Here is a 21,311-nt window from a genome sequence, read left to right as displayed (position 1 = left end):
TATTTACTGAAACACACCTTGAAATGACATGCACTGTTTTCACTTTATATGCACACATATCCTATATTGCTATTACATATGTTGGTTTGTAGTATACATCTATATTAATAGGAAGAACAATGCTAAAAGTACTTAAAGAACCTTCCTGTTGATTAGCTGGACAAATTTTTCCCCCCATCCTAGACAAGCCAGCAGATGTCTCCCTTTTCTACTAAAGCGGAGAGAGCTCCATTCCTTTCTCACACAGCAGTCTTGTGTTTCTTTAAGCCTTTACAAGCCCCTACAAATCCTTTGCTGCTGCTTCCTAACAGGGAGCACTAAAACTGACACTGTCTGTCTGACCTTGTGGTTATTGATTAACTATCTCCCCATTCGCTGCCATCTTTCGCACCTCCAGAGCTTGCAAATAGAGAGCTAAGGAGTTGCAGTCATACTCCATGACAGCTATTCTCAAAAAGGGCTGCCTTTGGAGATGCAGAGAGAGAACACTGCGATTTGATCAAATGCTTTAATGTCAAGACTAAATACCAAACAGGTTCTGACAGCGTGTAGCATTTAATATAAATTTGTTACAACAATTCAACACAAATAAGAGAAGGGGAAAAAGGAATCCTAAACGCAAATATTTATTGGTTAAAAAAATATCCACTGCACTTTCTTTTCAAAGCAATATGCTCCCCTAAAATTCAGGGAGTGGGGAACAGGGCAGAAAACCACTTGCATGCTAAATACAGAAAACAGTCCTGGATACCATATTCTAATCTATCGATCTTTAACAATACTAATCTCAGAATAGTTTCCAACATTTTAAACACTGTGTTATTCCAATACAACCATCACTCATAAGCATCAGAATTAAATAATGCTTTCCATAGGTTCAAAACATACTTTCCAATCACAGACCCAGTAGAACTGTTTAAGTGCTCAGGTAGTTCTGTTTCCTTATGCAAGACACTGAAGAAAAGCCCACGCCTTACTAAATATTTTATAAGCTATAAAATTGTATAATAGGTTTCTGTATGCTTGGGATTATACACATTTTAAATAAACTATAACATTTTTCTTTACTGAAAAGCAGATTTAAAAACAAAGTTACGTCCTGAACTATAGGTGGGGGGACAGGGTTGAGGAGTGGTGGTGGCGTATTCACACAGATTACATATTAAATTCATTTTTAGGTACTTATGCTAACGTCTTTAGGTATCATAACAAAAAAAATGATGACATATAGACCTTTGGGCATAGGCACCTAAAAATAAGATATAATATATAATGTTTTGTGCATACACATATGCACAAAAACACCTATATGCTACGATACTGCATTAAAATAGCTTTGTTTTTAAATCTGCTTTTCCAAAAAAAATTCAAAAATGCACTTAAACATTGTTTTCATCCCGAGAATAAAACTGTGAGAAGTTTAATATCCATCCATGACTACTATTTTATTTCCTTTGCTAGATCAGTACTTCAAAAAATGAGAAGCATGAAATGTCAGGTGAAAGGCCATTTAATCATTAAACACTTGAAAAAGGAAGTAGTTTTAATAAAGCTTTATTTACCATAAGCTGCTAAATAGCTACTGCTTTTGGCTTTGAGCTATTAAAAAGGGCCAGATGTGAGACAAAGCAGCGTTTGTTATGCTGGGCGAGGAAGAAAAGATATTTGTGCAGTACTGCTTTCCATTGTTGCTCTACAAATGTGCAATAATCCCCCAAAGACTTTCTATCATCTTTGACGGAGAGAAAGCAAAAGAGAGAGAGAGTTTGTATGTTTGTGTGCATGCATACTGCCAATACGCACAGCTTCAGTTAGGGGTGGGAGTGGATTTATTTAATTTATGATGGCTTGAACTGTAGGCGCTGGCAGTTATGTTGGGTTAAGAAAGCTTTTTCTGCAGCCATGTGCTTGAGAACATGTCTATATACATGGTCTATTATAGACAGCCGTGCACACAGACACACACAAAAAACAAATCCACACGTTTTTGAAAAAAAAAAGAAGACATGACAACTTGCATAAGGGAACCTGCTGGACTCCTCTGGGAGGAGAAGCAGTGGTGCGGAGAAATTATTCAATCATCAAGCACATCTGCAGCCTGATTACAAAAGCAAAGGTGGTAGTGTTGTCTGTGGAGCGCACAGCACTATGATCTGACCTGCGTGGGGTGGGGGTGGGAAACCACAGATGGGTGGGATCAGAGGGACAGAACAGTATCACATCTCTAACCAAGTGTCACACTTCTTAAAATCTCTACACACTGATCATTGGCCAGTACAATAAACTTAAAGCACATGAGCAATCTTTTGCACCTCTGGCCTGCTGGCTGAAATGACTGGTTTCCCCAGGCCAAATACAGTATCTCTGCACATCCAGTTTCAAGTAATCGTCCTGCTGCATGCTTATATTATAAGGTTGGTTTCCCTACATTCCACCTAAGCACAAGCATCAAAAACTCTGTCAAGCTTGTTATATTTAGAGAGGGTAGGAGGAAAGATAGACACTGCAGTTTATAACAGCAAGAAGTAATAATACAAAATTAAAGGCAAAAGCGCTTAAACGTGTGTGCTTCTAGGGAGCAGGAGCTGACAGACCTGCTGTAGCATTCTCAGAGGCTTTGCACATATAGACAGATCAGCCAGCACAAACATTGACAGTTCCACGGCAAAGTCCACTGATCCAGTGTTTTATTAAATATACAGTAGCTTGCAGGAAAGAAATGCTAATCCGCACAGGGACAGCTACAAGCAAATGAGCCATCTCTAACTAGTGACCCTGATCACTCAGTTAACACCACTACCATCAAGAAACTCCCCAGGAAACTTGCAAATGCCTAGAATGACAGGGGACCAGACTCCCCTTTCTCCAATCCGTGGTCCCATTCCAAGAAAGAAAGTAAGCTATTTTGAATAAATTAATTGGAAGTTTCTATGCACTGGAATGGAGTGTCTGTTGAGGCAATAGGTCCCTTTAAGAGGGGAAGAGAACAAGGAATGGGACTGGTATCCAAACAGGACACCCTTCACCTGACATTCAGATCTGAAGTTAGGTCTGTAATGACAATGTTTTTACCATCCTGTGGCCTCCCAGATTTCTCAACAGAGTGGCCTCCCAGAACACTAAGCAGAAGATAGGACAGAGCAGACTAGCTGCCTAGTTGATGATAGTGTTGCGTTTTCTCTCCAGAGACCAGCCTGCTCAGTGTCTGAACACTACAGCTGAGGCCCCCATTGGTAGGCTCAGTGGTGAGATTAAGGATGGAATAACTATAGAGACCAATCTCACTTCTCAGCAGGTGAGGATGGATCATAGGCACACTGGAAGAGGCACAGGGAAACTTTTGCTGCTGCCGTCACCTGTGCTGTACATGTTCCGTGGGTAAGAGCCCCAGTCTTTAGGAATGTCATAGAATATCAAGGTAGGAAGAGACCTCAGGAGGTCATCTAGTCCAACTCCCTGCTCAAAGCAGGACCAATCCCCAGACAGATTTTTGCCCCAGATCCTTAAATGGCCCCCCTCAAGGATTGAACTCACAACCCTGGGTTTAGCAGATCAATGCTCAAACCACTGAGCTACCCCTCCCCCCAAAAAGGAAAAAAAATCTAGTCCAACCCCCTGCTTGAAACAGGACCATCCCCAGAAAATTGTTTTGTTTTTTTTTAAGCCCAGTTCTCTAAACAGCCCCCTCAAAGACTGAACTCATAACCCTGGCTTTAACAGGCCAATACTCAAACCACTGAGCTATCCCTCCTGTCTTTACACTGTGGCTATATAGGTTGTCTTGCTGGGCAGTAAATTACAGTAAATTACAAATAAAACCCCAACTGGGTAGGACAGGTTCACCCAAGTCCTCTCTGGCTACAGGTTTACAGGATGTTGGGTATTGAAACAAGAACAGAAGCGAAAAAAGCAAATATTTTTCTAGGTACCAGGGTGACCAGCAGCAAGAAAAGCTTCACAGAGAGGACCTCAGAAACAGGAGTGAAGAAAGATGGAAAAGAGTTAGTACTAGCAGCAAATGTTAGTAACAATTTAACAATTACCTATCAAAAACTGAAGATGCTGCTTTGTGTTTGCTCTGCTCTGATAATATCCCTGCTGGACCAGACAGTCAACAATATATCAAGCAGAGAGAGGTCAAAGCCTCCTGGGCCCAGCCAGCGGAAACGCTCCTAGCAAGGTAAATCCCAAGTCCACCAAGAATGAGAACTGAGAAGGATTGCACTTTGACATGAAATGCCTTCGTGTTTGTCTAATGTAACTAGGCATGTTTTGGAAGCTGCATCATAAAATTTGAAGGGAACATTTATTGACATGGAAGGTACCAGTTGTTAAAAAATAAAAACAACATTGTACCATCAGGCATTTTCTTGTATTCCCCAGAACCCATTAGCAGTACAGAGCACTTGATCATTTTCTTCAAAACCATTTTCCACACCCCACATGTACACACAAATGTGGACAGATTTGGATCCCTTTTTTTTTTTTTTGGTTGCTAGAATTAAACATAACCCAGAAATATATATAATTAATTAAAGTCGCCAGCAATTTCCTTTTATGGTCCATAAACACAACACACTTTATTCTGTTGCTCTTTCATTCTAGGAGAACTGAAAAACTGCTCCCAAGACCAATACTTTCTGGTTAACCACCAGGGATTGCTTCACTCTTTCAGAGAAAACCACCGGGGGTAAAAAAGAAGAAAAAAGAAAAGCATTGCTGCAATTAACAAAATCTCTAGAGAACAGAGAGAACTGAATAGCTGCTGTGGGACATGGACTCTAACAACTTAAATCTACTATTATCCCGGTCTCTTCTGATGAAATTTAAGTAAAGATTTACCCAATTTCTCAGAATGGAAGCACAATGAATTCCAGGGGGATGGGCAAAACCAATAAAAGCTAAATATAGCTGAAGGAAGAAGGTAGAAATTAGATGGCTGAGCAATTTTTTTTTTAAGCCAGAGAAACAAAGTAGTCACTGGCTGCTGAATACATTTTCGACACTGCCTTCCAGTATTTATTGGAATGTAACCTATCTGTACTCCACATTTATCTTTGCTTACTAGAAGTTCTAGCATTTGGGGTGGTGCTTGTTGATAATGACCGAAGCACAAGATATTAAACATCTATACTTCCTAGACCCGGGAGCGGCTCTAACAAGAAATTTTTTGGTAGCCTCAGAGTGCAGCCAACAACTTCCCCACATCCCCAAAAATACTTAATTAACTTTAGAAAAAAACAAATAAACATGCATATCATAATTTATTTATGTAGGTTTTTATTGCAGACTCAATAATAAAAATATTGTAGAGTTGTATCTATTCTTTACTAGACCTAAATAGAATAGAAACAAATAATTGGCTTTGCAAGATCCTGTCTTTTTGTTGTCGTTTCTTTTGCTTTTTTGGTAGGTACTTTTTTTTAAAGACTTGCTAGTTAATAAGTCTGTTTCTGTGAAAAGTGTATATTAACACTGCTTTGCCTCCCCAGTGACCGCCCAGGAGGCTGTGGCTGCACAAAAAGCTCCTGGTGGCCACATTTGAGAAATGGTGTACCTAGACTTACAGTTTTGATATCTTGTGTGTGTATATATATACATATACATATACTTACATACACACTGCTTAACCCTTCATCCTTCCAAGGTAGCTGTACCTTGCAGTTTACCATGTGGAAGTTTTTGGAATAACACATTGAAAACAATGGTCATTGGTCACAGTCCATTTCCTCATGTACGAGTGGCATCTCAAAAGTCCCATCCCACCCAATTGATAGAAACTGACAGCCTTGTTTGCAGCCTTTGCAAAAAACAAACAAACAACGAAAACTCAAGGGTTGAATGGGCAAGAAGAGTAACTAATAATGTCCTTAATGGTGGCCCTTGCCGGTCAGGAGTGATGCACACTATCAGGACAGTGCACAGGATGCTTGAGCTGCTACTGTCACAGTCATACCTATTCTATGGATAAAAGATTTCAGTCTCCACAGCTGTCATTCAAGCACACTAAGGGCATGGCAAAATCCAAGATCCTGCCTGTTCTGCATAGAAATTAGGATCCTCTGGTATTTTTTCAAGAGAAATAGCTCCCCCTTGACGGTCCTTGGTCAGACCATCCCCTCCATCCACTCTCTAATTTGCCGTGTGTTGCATGTCTCTTTCCACCTCATAATTGTCTCTCTCTCCATAGAGAGTCCTCTGTGTAGATAGATTTCAAAACTTCTGAACAGATGCAAGACATTCTAAATATCTTCAGTTCCAAAGCATTTTCCAAATGTCACAATGGGTATCTTCTGCTTCAGGAACACAGGTAGGTCCCTAACCACTTTAACTAAAAGAAAAATCTCATTGGGCTGTAAGTACCAATAGGGCTATCTTCTCTAAGCCCCAAGTCACTGAAGGGCAGTGGTACACATGAATCCTCATGGCACAGATATGCTTGATAAGGTTCCTCATTCTGTAGAAGTGAGCATGTACACAAGCCTACTACCATTGTGAGTAGGCAAAATAGGTAGCCACAGGAATAGCGGAAATTGCTATGGTTCCTTTTTGGTGTCAAAGGGGGTGGGGTAGAGACAGCAGCCACATCTACACTACCCGCTGGATTGGCAGGTAGTAATGGATCTATTGGGGATCGATTTATCGCATCTCGTCTATACGCGATAAATCGATCCCCGAATTGACGCCCATACTCCACCTCAGCAGGAGGAGTAAGCGGAGTCAATGGGGGAACCGTGACGGTCAACCTGCCGCCGTGAGGATGGCCAGGCAAGTCGAACTAAGATTCTTTGACTTCAGCTAAGAGAAGTTGTGTATCTTAGATCAACCTCCCCACCCTCCTCCAGTGTAGACCAGCCCAGAGAGAGAGAGAGAGTGCTGTACAAAATCCCATTTATTTAAGTCTACTTTCCTTTTCACTATGCCCATGGACTTGACATTAATGTCAAAAGGAATTACACACAAGTGTGCATATAGACCCGTAAGAGCACAAGGAAACTCCCAACAAGTATGAACTTGTCAGTTTACTTGCCAAGCAATGACTGGCCCAGGCATTTTTACCAGAAAATGCTTTCATATGTGAGATTCCACTTTGTGTGACAATATATGAGGGCACCTCACCAAACTGGGAATAACAGCCCATGAAGCCGTTGCACATGCTGAGGTTACAGTTCACATCACCAAATGTCTGTTGAAATAATAAAGCATTTCACCATACAGATACTTCTTTTTATATAGAGCCGAAATTACCATAGTGCAGATGATTTGTATTGTGCAGCAAATTTGTGAAGGGGACTGCTTTCTAGAAGGAACTGAGAAATTAATTTCATCTCTGACTTCTACCAGATAAGAATTCATTCTAAGAAATTTAACTAATTCCCCTAGTAAGGTATAGATGCCACATGTATCACTTCTAACACATGTCCTGTCTTACATATCCTCTAATCTGATCTAATAACACACAGTATAGACAGATATTAGTGTTAACAAATAGACTCCCTAATCCAAGATGTAGAATTATAGTGAAAAACATGATATCTGGTAAATAAATTTCACAGACAACTCTGTTTCTAGAAGTCTGAACAATTCCACGGCAGCAGACTTCTGTCACCTCAGCTGGTCACTGCAGCTGCATAAAATTCTGACACATGATCAGGTCTAGAATTCAGAACTTTTTGTTCCAAGAGGACAGAAGATCTCTGCTAGCTATAATTATATTAGAACGTGTAACTTCTGTAACCTGCATCACATGACCATGTAAGCAGATCTGAGACGACATGCAGCAGAAAACTAGTGTAGACAGACACAAGCATTAAAAAGCGCACAGTCATTCAGAAGCATTGTGATGGAGAGTCTACCCTACATAAGCCTGATGGAGTAACATTAGGACAATTAACATATAGTCCATTCCTGGAGGAAAACCAGGGAGTGCTAAGGCCTACTTTGCTGATGAAGTCCAGCTAGGGGAAGAGCTATGTTGGGTTTATAAAGCCAGGAACTTGGCAACAGACGGTGGCTGCAGGGAAGTAGGCTGCAGTCATTCCCTGGGAGAAGGGACATGTGTTGGGGCGAGAGAATAGCAGCCTATAGTTACCCCCTGGGAAGAGGGAGTTTGAGTTAGTACATCCAGAGAAGTGCGGGAACCAGACACAGTAGGAAAGAATCCCAGGAAGGAGCAACAAGGGCTGAGGGAAGCAGACAACAGATGCCAGGTACAGGGTCCCTGGACTGGAATTCGAAAGTAGTGGTCGAGCCAGGATTCCCCTGCCGGCCACTGGGAAAGTGGCACCATCAGAACAGTGCTAATGGAGACTGCCTGAGACTGTACAGAAGGACTTTGGTTAACACCCGGAAGGGGACACCATGTAGTGGCCCAATTGGAGGGCCAAGTCACAAAAAGGAGGCTGCGGTTCCTGGAGCAAGAGGGGTGGCAGGATGAGACAAGATGAGTGAAGATACTGTCAGAGGAGGGTGTGATGCCTGGTAGAGCTAATCCCCAGGATAGCCGGGAGGAGGTGCAACCTGCAGTGAGTGGCTCCTGTCACAAGCATTAATTATACAAATGCTAAGTTGGGTCTTGAGCAAAAAATGGCACAATGGAAGAGATCACTGATCCCCATTAATCCCATATCCTTTCTTCAGGAGATGGCACAACCACCACCATCTCCATTGTTCCTGAAAGCCTCAGAATTCTAGTTCAGAGGTTCTCAAACTGTGGTCCGCGGACCAGCTCCATTCAGATGGTCAACAGATAGCTCCCTCTAAGGTGTGCGCCTAGGCAGCTGCACTTGAGAGAACAAAGAGCCACCCACCTAATTAGTGGAGCCGTGCAGGTGTAGCTCCACTAATTAGGTGCCTGGACCCTGAAGAAGATGCACATGTAAGGTGAGGTGGTTGCCTTGGGGGCAATAAGGGGTAGGAGGGAGGGGGGTAAAGGGGTGAGAAGAGGGGTTGGGGGGAATTTGGGACATGCAGGGCTGCGGTGGCCAGAGAAAGAGGTGACTTTCCCCAGCTCCAGGGCTGTGGCTGCCAGGGAGAGACGGCCCTCCTTCCCAGATTCAGCACTGTGGTTGCTGTGGTGGGGGAGATAGCCCCCTCCTTCCCAGCCCCAGCTTGGGGGCTGCCAGGGCGGGGGAGAGAGGCACATCCATCACATTAGAAAGGTGAGACTACTGATATTAAAATGTGAGTTGTGTGCTTTTATTTGTAGAACAAAAAAACATTTATTATTAAAAAAAATTGTATAGCACTTTTATCCAAAGCGCTTTACAATAGTTTACAATGGTACAAACAACGTTTGGAAAGATCATTAAGTGGTCCGCCAAGACCCTCAACAATATTCAGGTGATCCATGAAAAAAAAAGTTTGAGAACCACTGTTCTAGTTGATAATCATCTCATGTCTTGAAGCATGAAGACTCGTAACTGTTATAACTGTTATCCAAGCCAGTATATATTCAGTTACTATCTTAATGAACAATGCAAAATAGTCTATGAGACCAAAATACCTTTGCTTTTTTATTAATTATTATTATTATTATTATTATTAAGTAGCTACAAAGACAGAAGCATGCAAGCTTGCACCATAATTACAGGACAACGGTGTGATCTAGAAGATAGGAATCTGGAATGAGAGTCAGTGGACCTAGTTTTATTCCTAGCTCTGCCACAGACTTCTCTTCTCTGCACCTGTTTCCCTTTGTCAGTCTTGTCTATTTAGATGATAAACTCTTCAAGGCAGAGACTGTCTCCACCACATGCATGAACAACACCTAACACTTGTGAGCCCCAATCTCAGATGAGGCCTCTAGGTACTACTGTAGTACAAATAAGTAATAATGCGATAATAATCAGGGTGAAATATGGATGCAACATTCATCTGAACCTTACCTATGCTAATAGAATGTAGCTTCCCATCCTTCCTACAATTAAGAAAAGGACAAATTTCCAAATACAGCATAAATTAATCTGTTAAACTCATATTACCCATGCATATGACATCTGGAATAAAGTAGTCTGGGTCCAGGTGGCAGTTTCTTTTCCTCTTCTCTCTACCCCTTCTTTCATAGGATTTCCTTTCCTTTCCTTTTTCTTCTCTTTTTTCTTTCAAAATGCTCATTATTGAATGGCATAACAGGCCTCAAAACGCTGAACACTTTTCTTTTTTGTTCCGAACAGCAACACTATACACTCCAGAGGTCACCTTTATAGCCTTCAAATTTTTCTGAACCCCTGCTTGATTAGACAAACACTGGAGTGAGTGACATGCATACAAAGTTGGCAGTGCTGTAGGCATAAATAGGTGCAGCATCTTATTATTTGAAACAATACACAGTTCAATACACACCAAATGTAGTAACGAGAATACCCCTTTGAATTAGAACTATCTGTACAAACACAACATCATATACACTTTGTACATAGACATATGTACCTGGCCTGTAGTGCCCCCTGCTGACCTCGTGTGGTACTGCAGACACTCCCTCAGTTTCGCTTCTCTCAGAGCCCCTGAAGAACTCCACACGGTCCAAAAGGGAGTGAGACAAAATTTCCTTGCTGGGGTTCTACATTATTAAACACATTACTTTGAAACAGACTCTCTGCTCTTGGGTGCAGAGATTGCACAGCCTTCCTTCTTGGGGCCTGGGGTCTCTGCAAGCTCCTCTCCCTTAGGTGAGTTTCTCTCTCTGTGAGCACCTGGCTACAGTTGAGCCCTGATGGGCTTTTATCAGGCCCAGGTGCTCATTATTCATGTAACTGCTAAGATAGGTTTGTTTCCCTTAAATTAGATCATCATGGGTCCAGACTCCCATTAAAGGAGTGGTTGGAGGTAGGCAAGACAGCTTCATCTTCCTCTTTAGGAGGTAGAGTTCCCACTCTCCCTCGCCCCACCGTAAGGTGAAGATTGCTGGTGGTTTCTTCTTTTTCTCCCTATAACCTTCCTAGACAGAAAGAGAAAGGACACTGCAGTTCCAAACGAATCACGTTGTTTTGCCCAGTACTAAACTTCCAATTTGGCTTGATACAGATGTCAGAAGCAAAACAGAGATTCTTTCTTTGACGAACACTCGTCTTGATCATAACAAGATCAAGCACAATGTACTCAGTTCACAGGTCTCATGAAGTGTAGACCACTGCGTATTTGACAGAGGCCTTTGAGACTAGTCCAGGAGGGCTAAACCCAGGAACCTACTTTGCCCCAAGTCTAACTCTAAGTAGCTGCAACTTTAAGATTAGAGAATGTCCATGAAAAGTCATTATATGGCTGGAGTGGAGTTGCAGAAATATTAATATTTAACAGGAATATTAATTTACCCAGTTCAGAAATCATGGGACAGTCCTGTTTTACATTTAGTTTGGCCAACATCCTGTGAGCATTCTCTTGCAGGACAATGAAATAGACTGGACTTTATTTTGGACCTAAGGATATTGTGTCAAGACGTATGGAAGAAAAGTTATCACATAGCAATTCAGAATCACAGAGCAAGGGCAGCATCATCATGGTACAATTACTTTATCTCACAGAACAAACAAACAATGATAGAGTAGTTGATCCCTCTTCCAGTTCTGAACTCTTAAACTTCTAATTTCACCTTTCAATCTCTAGACAAGCAGACATGTCACAGGCACTAAGACAATACCTACAAGGTAGATTTTGCATGAATCTCTTCCATTCACCTGCCAATGTCATGGCCATTTGCAAATAGCAAATGGCTGAGAGATCAAAACAACAAACCACAATCTGACCTTCAGCTGCAGACAACTAATATATATATTTTTAAAAAGAGGCAGTAGGAACGAAACAGAACACAGTAAGAGAGGTATAAGCAAATGGAAGATCTATGGTACAGTAAGTGACAACAGGCCAACTCTTTTAAACAGTGCTGTGAAAAAAAATATCTTCTATCGTAAATCACCATTAATCCAAAGGTCGGACACTTCTCTCCTTTTTAAATGATACTGAGTAGATCTGGTTGACATTTTTTGATTTTTCAAAAGTGTGCTGAAAATTGCCATGGAAAAATTAGCATATTTTTCAACTTTTTTAAAAAGTGTCAAATGATTTTTTTATTAAGTGTTCCCCATTTTTGACCAGCTCAACTACTGAGTTTGACTATTGTATGTGGGGATTTCATATTCAAGATTTATGAGAACATTTATGTTTATTTTTCTGTATTGAGCCCAGGCACTTTACCAAGAATTTTGGGGGAGGAGACAGAAGAAGAGGCGCTGTTTTACAAACAAAATTATTAACACAGTCCTATGCTTTTCAAAGGCTAGGAACAAATGCTCATTCCTCATGTGTTAGGTACCTAAAGATGGGGATGACTCTCATTATAAATGCTTAATCACAAAGTCCTCCTAACACAGGGGTGGACAAATCACAGCCTGCGGGCTGGATCCGGCCCCTCAGGGCTTTGGATCTGGCCCGTGGCACCACCAGCACCACCTCCCTGCAGTCCCCGGGCAGGGGGGGCAGAGGGTTCATGCGATGTCTTCACCCACCACCCCCCGCAGCTCCCATTGGCCAGGAACAGGGAACCGCGGACAATGGGAGCTTTGGGGGAGATACCTGGAGGCGCAGCAAGGGCAGCACATGTGGTGCCCTCCGCCTCCCCCACCCACCCCCCAGGGGCCACAGCACTTACAGGAGCGGCATGGGGCCAGGGACAGGGCAGGCATTCAGGGAGCCTGCCCTGGCCCCAGTGCATGCCGCTGCCACCCTGGAGCCGCTGGAGGTAAGTGGCGCCAGACTGGAGACCAAACCCCTCCTGTACTCTGCCCTGCAACTCCCTGCCCTAAGCCCCCTGCCTGCACCTTGCACCCCTCCTGCACCCCATCTCCCTGTCCTGAGCCCCCTCGTATACCCCACACCCCTCCTGCATGCCAACCCCCTGCCCTGAGCTCCCTGCTGCACCCTGCACCCCTGTGCACCCCAACCTCCTGCCCTGAGCCCCCTCATACACCCCGCACCCCTCCTCTGCCCCAATCCCTTGCTCTGAACCCCTTCCTGCACACCGCACCCCCTCCCACATCCCATACTCCCTCCCGCACCCCAACCTCTTGCCCCGGCCCTGCATACAATTTCCCCACCCAGATGTGGCCCTCGGGCCAAAAAGTTTGCCCACCCCTGTCCTAACACCAACAACAAGAATTCAATTGGTTGGGTGCTATATCTGAGCTACAGTATATAGGAGTTGGCATCACAGAATATCATAACCATTATCCCTTTCCCTTAGCAGTTTTAAATTCTATATATAACTTGTTTAAAATGACAGAAAAGGTCAGCTTACATTAGTTGTACTTTAAGTTTCCCCAAAATTCCATATCACTTGTGTAAGCATTTTTATAATACCAATCCCTGTGCTGCAGTTCAAGGAATAACTCATGGATGACATCCAAACTAGTGTTATGAAACGAACACATGCAAAATCCCTGTGATCATGCTGGGAAGCAAAGTTGTACAAAGCGTTCTAATTTGGATGAGAAGAACACCTTGTCCTTTTAGTGTTTTCAGCATAAGTTGCACACTCATCCTGGGGCTCAACCAACTGAGTTTAGACTAAATGTCGGTTTTGGTTTAAAAAAAATACATCTGGATGGATGAGTGAGGAAGACAGGTATTTGTAAGAACAAATATAAGCATTACAAGGTTGAATACCCAACTGTAATAGCATTTTGGTAGTGTCCTAAAGACTGAAGTTTACTAATATGAGATTGACCAGATTTTTTTCATTTCCACAATGAATGGAATGCATACAATGAAGCAACCTAAATGGTTTAAAAGTACTAGGGCCGCAATCGTACACACTGTTCTGCCTGTGCCAAATAGCTTGCAGAGCGACCTAGATTTTTGCAAACTAATAACACAAACTAAATTTTGACGACTGTATGATAAATATATTTTTATATTGTCAACATCCCAATTTTTAAAATCTGGAAAAAAGCATAATATGTTTTAATCTTTTTAAACACTAATTTAACCAACTATATTCAGGACTTAACGAAGCAATGTTAAAGAATATATATAATCCGCAAACCCAATTTACCACTGGCAATGACCTGGTAGGCTCCTTTATGGATTCAGTGAATGATAAGGAAGAAAGAAATGATGATGGTATCCGGAAAGGAGCCTTTTGCAACGCTTACTGGCATGGAAAATATCAGAGTTGGAAGGTCATATAAATTGCTAGACAAGATCGGTCAAAAAGACAAACTATCCAGCTATTTTAGCCTATTGACTAGAGCAGTCCATGTCGATATAATGTTAACATATATTACAACCCCATCACAAAAAAAAGCTGTGTAGTGGGAAGAGAAGCTTCATCCCCTCTCTTCATATAGAACAGACCTGCTAGTAAGAAGTGGCTTAAGGAAATATTTTCTCCTCAACCATTTGATTTCCCCCGCCTCCCTAAAATTTAAAGTTGTAAATGGAGATTTATTACTGAGCTGAAAGCATCAAAGCTTAGTGCTTTTACCACTACAGGCTCAGCTGGGGCTTCCAATATGAATTCATCTAAGTGTAGATGACAATTTAAAAAAAATTAATAATAAAATATTTAATAATATGAAGCACTGCATTTTGTTGCCAAGACATTAAATAATTTTTCAACATTTTAAATTTATTTGCAATGTATTTGTCAAACACACACACAGTGTAAAATTCAGCTATGGAGCTATAACTGGCGTCTCCATAATATACTGCTATGTTGCTGATGTCTCTACTGATTCGTAATGGATGCCATTTGATGGTTTTACTTATACTTTATTAATGAACTGCAAATCTGTCCAGATTGTAACAGTCCTTCACCTGCAAACAGATTGTCCTAGTCCTCCTTTGCCCAATATTATTTTATTACTTTTTGTCACATCTTCCCCCATGCCTTGTTTGGATCGGTATTTGGAGGAGAGACCTCCAGGAAGGGCTAAAGGGAATAGTGTTAGTGATTTAATAGTCAGATTCTTCCCTGGGAATCAAAATACTAAACAAGCTCTCCAGGGGGGACTGTAAGGGGTATTGTGCTCTGAGGGTAGTTTTTGGACCATGTGGGGATGTGTGGATGGTTTTTGTGAGACAAGGCCTCTCCACGCAGGAATTCATTGATCCAGCAGAGCCAGTTAGTTGACCTTCAAGAGGGGGTGAAATCCTGACTCCACTGAATTCAATGGCAAAACTCCCATTGACATCAGTGGGGTAAGGACTTCATCTATGCCATACAGCCCATCCTGAGTGAATAGTTTTCCTAATGGTTTAATATGGGATGCATTTTAATCATTACAACTTGATTTTAGCATCAGTCTGTAGATCAGCTAAAGAACGGAAACACTGATTTGTGAATGTTTTTTGCACATAAATAAGAGCACTGAGTTGAGTTCTCTAGGATTCATGCGGGTATATTATGTTACCAAAGTATTCAGACAATTGCTAGGCATTTGTGAATCCCAAAAGTTACACATATTTGAACATGAATGACTATTCATCCCAAAATTCATGCCAGCGGTGCATTATCCACTGTCACTTTTGCTTCTGGTATGAAGTTTCAATTAGCTGTTTGGAAACAGTATTGTGTGGCTTAAGTGCAGGGCCAGCTCCAGGTTTTCGGCCGCCCCAAGTGGTGGACAAAAAAAAAAAAAAAAAAAAAAAAAAAAAAAAAAATCGGCAGCACTTCGGCAGCAGCTGAATCGCGCCGCTCCATTCTTCAGCAGCAGTTCGGTGGCAGGTCCTTCACTCCCTCTCTTCCTCTTCGGTAGCAGCTCAAAGAGGAAGAGAGGGACTTGCCGCCGAATTCCCAGACATGCCACCCCAATAACGGATGGAGGGCTGCCCCTTTGTATTGGCCGCCCCAAGCACCTACTTCCTTAGCTGGTGCCTGGAGTCAGCCCTGCTTAAGTGACCAGCTACACATAATGCAAAACTAATAATGATATTTCAAATTAAAGAGTTCATGAAAAAAACAGGTTGAAAACTATTAATCAGAACTATGGAACTTGTAAACACCTAAGTTATAAATTAAAAAAGCAGCACTAGCATAGGCACAATTTCGCCTTAACCCCATTACCTGCTATCCCCAAACTCATAAATCTTTTTTGATGCTTGAAAACATCAACTACCACATCTGGTTAGCTACCGTTTCATGAGCCAGACCTTATTGCTGTAAACGTACACAAGTTACTGTATAGCTGACAATGATAGCAGTTTCTCATACCTTCTTCTGAAGCATCTACTATTGCCCACTGTCAGATAAGTTACTACACTAGATGCACCCCTGACCTAAACCAATATGGCAATTCCTACCATTTCTATCAACCTTCTGACGTAGCAGTGTGTGACAGAAGCTACTCAAATGTGTAGCAAATGACTGAACTGTGGATCCTTTGGTTTTTGTAACATGTCTGCCACAATTGGCAGATAACAGATTTTTAATAGTAAAACCTGCCTTAAAGATTATTTCTCTCACTCACTGACCCTCTCATGCACCAGATTTTTTTTTCCCCTTAAGGAAACTGGGAAAATGGAAATTCCATCATGGGATAATTATAAGTACCTCTGTTCTGGACAGTCAGCAGAGTTTGAACTCTGGATCTTCAGATTTCCAGAACAGATCTGTACCACTTAAGCTAGTGGTAGAGCAACATTTCACCAAACACACCCAAAACAACAAAAACCAAATTTCCACTGATGATAATTAACATTTACAGATCAGCAAAGTGAGAAAAATGACGCTTGAGAACTTATTTTCAGGAAATTTACTTTGTCTATTTTGACATGTGGTTACAAACTTTTAACTTTTTAACTTTTAACCTTTTATATATAACTTTTAACTTTTAATATATCAGTGTTAAATAACTATTGTCTGATCCCCAACCCCCTAAAGTTCCTGCACACATCTCTGGAAAGGGCGTCTAATCAATCTACTGGGTTTTGGATGATGGAGACTACACTGACTTAGGAGCCTACATTACCTAATTTATACCTAAAACCATTTCTGTGAATATTTGTTTAGGGGGGAAAAATGAATCCACTTCATTTGTATTTGTTTTATGTTAATATTATAGCCAACAAGTCTACGGTTCAATAGCACATATTAAAGGAATTTTAGAGAGTATTGAACTCCCATCTCCTGAGAAAGGCAAATTTTTGGTCCATGAGTCAGACACCATATTATATGCTGCTCTTCACAGATCAGGAGCACTATGTTGTCTAAAACCCAGACTGTGGGGCCATATCTACAGTAGAGGAATTTCTAAGAACTTCCCACCAATGCTAATATCCATTCAGTTTCATCAGTGGTAGTCTTAGCAAAAAGGGATCTCTGGATAGCAAAGACACTTTATAAACTACTGTGTCATGTTCTTCTCTCTTATGTGGAGTAAAAAAAATACATGAAGCCTGTCTATACTAGGGCTGCTAATGATGTTAACCCCAGTGGAGATGAACAGATATTGGTGATGGTACAAAACTGTGACAACATGGCCTGCAAGGCTTCACTGATCTGACCTAATTTAAACCTCATCCTTACCCAAGTCCAGTACAGACAACTCAGTAGCATCTCTGGAGAAAGTTGATTTGACTGAGTTTATACCACTGAATGGAAATGTTGTTTAGGAGGAAAAGCCCTATGGCTTAAAGCTTCCAAGCAAAATAATTTTTAAAAAAATCTTTATGTTCTACCATATACATAGCACGGTAAAGAAAGCAAAACTCGCTGATTCAAAAACTAAATGACAAGGCTTCACACTGCTCGGTTTTAAAGATATCATATAAGACAACAACAAATAGGTTGGGCTTTACACTGATTCTTTCTTGGGAGAAAAGAAATAACAAAGGTATTTAAAATTAAACAGGACATTCACAATTAATCTGTTTTTTAATTAACTTGCTCTGCTGCTGTAAGTGATTCTGCACTGACTCTCATTCTTCCGAAAATTCCAAGTGCTATTTCTGACCTATGATTTACTGTTGCTGTACATCTTTATAAGCAGTGCTTTAGTTTAAGTGGCAGCTGCATATTAATTACAAAGTTAATTTTGTGCTGTGTAATCATGCTGTAATTCATTAGTTTACTCTACAGTGTGAAAGTATAACGCTAAACAGAAGACCTGATGCAAAGTATTTCAGTCATTTCCATTTCCATATGAAATATTCAAACTATTAACTAGAGAAAAAAAATGTTCATTCCTGAGTAATTCTCCAAACAAATTATCAGCCTGACTCTGCTAACATTTATGCATGTAACTTTTCTCATGCAAGAAGTTACTCACATGTGTGAAAGTTAGCAGGACTGGGACCTACATCTGAAATCAGTGAGTTTACTTCCTTACTGTACAGAAGATCAAGGGACAAAATTTTCATTTTAAGTGCTCAGGTTGAGATGCCTTACACAGGCCTGATTCTCAGAGGATGGGTGGTCAGGGCTTTCTGAAAAATCAGGCTCCTTTGACATCTAAAAATCACTGGCCACATATGAAAATATAGGTCACAGTCTTTTGTCATTCTTAGTTGTTCAGCTTTTGCATATTCATCTCTACCCCAATATAACGTGACCCAATATAACATGAATTCGGATATAACGTGATAAAGCAGCAGAGCTCCGGGGGGGCTGTGCACTCCGGCGGATAAAAGCAAGTCCGATATAATGCGGTTTCACCTATAACACAGTAAGATTTTTTGACTCCCAAGGACAGTGCTATATTGGGGTAAAGGTGTAGTACTGGGTGAAAAATTAACTATGCACAATGCTATAAAGCTCCCTCTCTCTTCTCCTCACTTTCATTATCTTTGGAACTCTCTAACTCAACTTAATCAATAGCCACAGAAAAAATTAATTTTTACAAAATTACTCTTAGTTACAAAGAGGAGTTCTTCAGCTTTGAACATTTCCCTCCACCCCCCAAAACTAACCCAATATTTCCTATTCTTCCTCAAGCAGTGCTATTTTCCAGCACCAACTCTTCACAAGTTTTAGTCTTTTTCTTTCCCACAAGCTATCACTGCTTTGCAAATGATGCTCTTCATGTGGCATTTAAAAGCAAACATCAGTAGGAGTATTTCTTCCTAAAAGAACGACCATAAAATCCACAATAAAAAGCAGTTCTGATTCTTTTTAGTAAACCATCACTTAGTGTAAGACTACAGTCAGAAAAATTACTATATCAGACAGTGACATTCTTACATCACCTGTCTGCTCTCTCAGTGTTTGAGTGATCGGTGCTTACTTTACTAACAATAAATTAAAAGCAATTTTTACTAGTATTAGCCCTGCAGAATCAAAAGCACCTAGTGAGTGAGCTGGATTCTATTCTGGCTCCTGCATCAGGAACAGAATTCTCAGCTAACTTTTGATTGCAGAATCTTCATTCCAATGACTATATTCGAAGGCCAAAGGAAAGTCAGCTTGATAATCAGATCCAAGGTTAAGTTTGCAGCACTGGAAGTTAGAAAAAGCACTTTTTCTCTTTTGAACTGAACAAGTTTAATGTTTATCACTGAAAAGAGATAGAGATCCTGCACTGGTTTTAATAGAGGAATTATGACATTTAAATGTAGACTGTAAATGGTTTCTATCTTCAAATTGTTATTGTTTGATGTAGGAAATTACAGCTGGGATCTAAATACACCGCTACCTCGATATAACGCCACCCGATATAACATGAATTTGGATATAATGCGGTAAAGCAGTGCTCGGAGGGTGGGGGTGCACACTCCGGTGGAGCAAAGCAAGTTCAATATAACATGGTTTCACCTATAACGCGATAAGATTTTTTGGCTCTCAAGGACAGCGTTATATCAAGGTAGAGGTGTCTACATATATATAAATATACACTGTGTGTGTGTGTGTGTGTGTGTGTGTGTGTGTGTGTGTGTGTGTGTGTGTGTGTGTGTGTGTGTGTGTGTGTGTGTGTGTGTGTGTGTGAGAATTAGTTGCTGCCAACACAAAACACATAACTGATTTCTTATTTTTACTTGTGATCTATGCAAAAATGTTTTGTGCTCTGTAGCAACAGGCAAAGAATAGATGATTTTTTTCAGATGTTAGTGAACATGGATGGTATGTAACCCAGGAAATACTTTTAAAAAATTGTTTATTTTAAGCTCTGTTAGAAAAAGGAAACTAATTGTTTTGAGCAATACAGAAGAAAAAGGACAAATCTGTACAGAAATTAATTTCACTTTCACAGTTGAATGAAATATCAAAACAGCTAAGAAAAATGAAAATATGGGACAGTCTCATTTAGAAAAAGCCACAAAAGTTTCAGATTTATATATAAAGTAGGTATATTGCTGAACTGCGTAATGTAATTCTGGTATACACACAGCTGGTTTACTACATATTCAATGCTGCCTTTAGTTTGTATTTTGGATCAGATACCTGCTGCATATTCATAGAGGGCACATGATGTGGAAAGGCATATACCTACATTTCTAATAATACAGAACCCAACAGTGTGTGACCTAATGATATGACGCATGATGATACATCCAAAGAATACCAAAAACAAAACCACATCTTTTAAACGACCTAAATTGTCTATAACAGGAGACATATTAGTTCACTATCTTGCAAACGATGAAAGTAAATGGATGAAATCTGGGGTGTTCAAACAAGTCCAGGGGAGTTAGGTGAATTTCAGTGGGATTCGGGTGTCTAACTCCCTTAGGCTCCTTTGAAAATCCTGCCCCCTAGTGTTTACTAAAAGTGACAAGTTTTCGTTAATGAATATTTCCCACTACCTTTGTAAGAAGCAAGTTTATAAGAACTCTAGGGAGGCTCATGAAAATCATTTCACAAAGAGCACCTAATGAGAAGTTATGTGGGGCAACTCAAGAAGCTTTTATATTCATCACAGTTTTCCTTTTGGACATTGTAAGCTGTAGCTAGAATACTGATACTGTCTCTTAGCAAACTCCAACAGTGACATTCCAATCTAAGACAAGTTGAAATATAGTTTCAAACCGTTTCAATGTACCAACGTCAGCTGTAGGTATGGTGTCCTTCCACAAACGGAGCAAATTGTTCTATAAAATCAAAGAGAGATTATACTCTAAAAGAGGAATCTCAATATATTTCTACTTAAATTATTTTATTAAGAAATACACACGTAAAGAAGCCTCAATTCTAATACTACTGCAGCCATAGCTTCCTATGTATTTGGGTTCTTAAACTGTACAAAGCACTGTGATATGCAAGCATATAAAAGTTTCAAAAACACCTAAGTAACTTAGAAGCCTATGGGCTTGTCTACCCTTACAGCGCTGCAGCGCACCAGTACAGCCGTGCCGTGTAGCACTTCATGAAGACGGGAGTCGTC

The 21,311-nt window shown here is 40.8% G+C and overlaps 1 protein-coding gene across 13 annotated transcripts in view; it reads right to left on the bottom strand.

Moving 5' to 3' along the window:
- ZMIZ1 (zinc finger MIZ-type containing 1) overlaps positions 1–21,311 on the bottom strand; it is a 509,185-nt gene that overhangs the window by 239,141 nt on the left and 248,733 nt on the right. The window contains exon 5 of one of the 13 annotated variants that reach the window (XM_050960038.1): positions 20,957–21,018. The exons of 11 other annotated variants lie outside the window; for them this stretch is intronic. The gene's annotated coding sequence lies outside the window, so the exon portion shown is untranslated. The remainder of the gene's footprint in view (positions 1–20,956; positions 21,019–21,311) is intronic. One more of the 13 variants, XM_050960040.1, reaches the window with a different exon arrangement.

The sequence above is a fragment of the Gopherus flavomarginatus genome, chromosome 6, assembly GCF_025201925.1.
Source record: "Gopherus flavomarginatus isolate rGopFla2 chromosome 6, rGopFla2.mat.asm, whole genome shotgun sequence".
NCBI classification, from domain to species: Eukaryota; Metazoa; Chordata; order Testudines; family Testudinidae; genus Gopherus; species Gopherus flavomarginatus.
The sequence above is the reverse complement of the archived record's forward strand: the minus strand, read 5'-3'. Positions and strand labels throughout refer to the sequence as shown.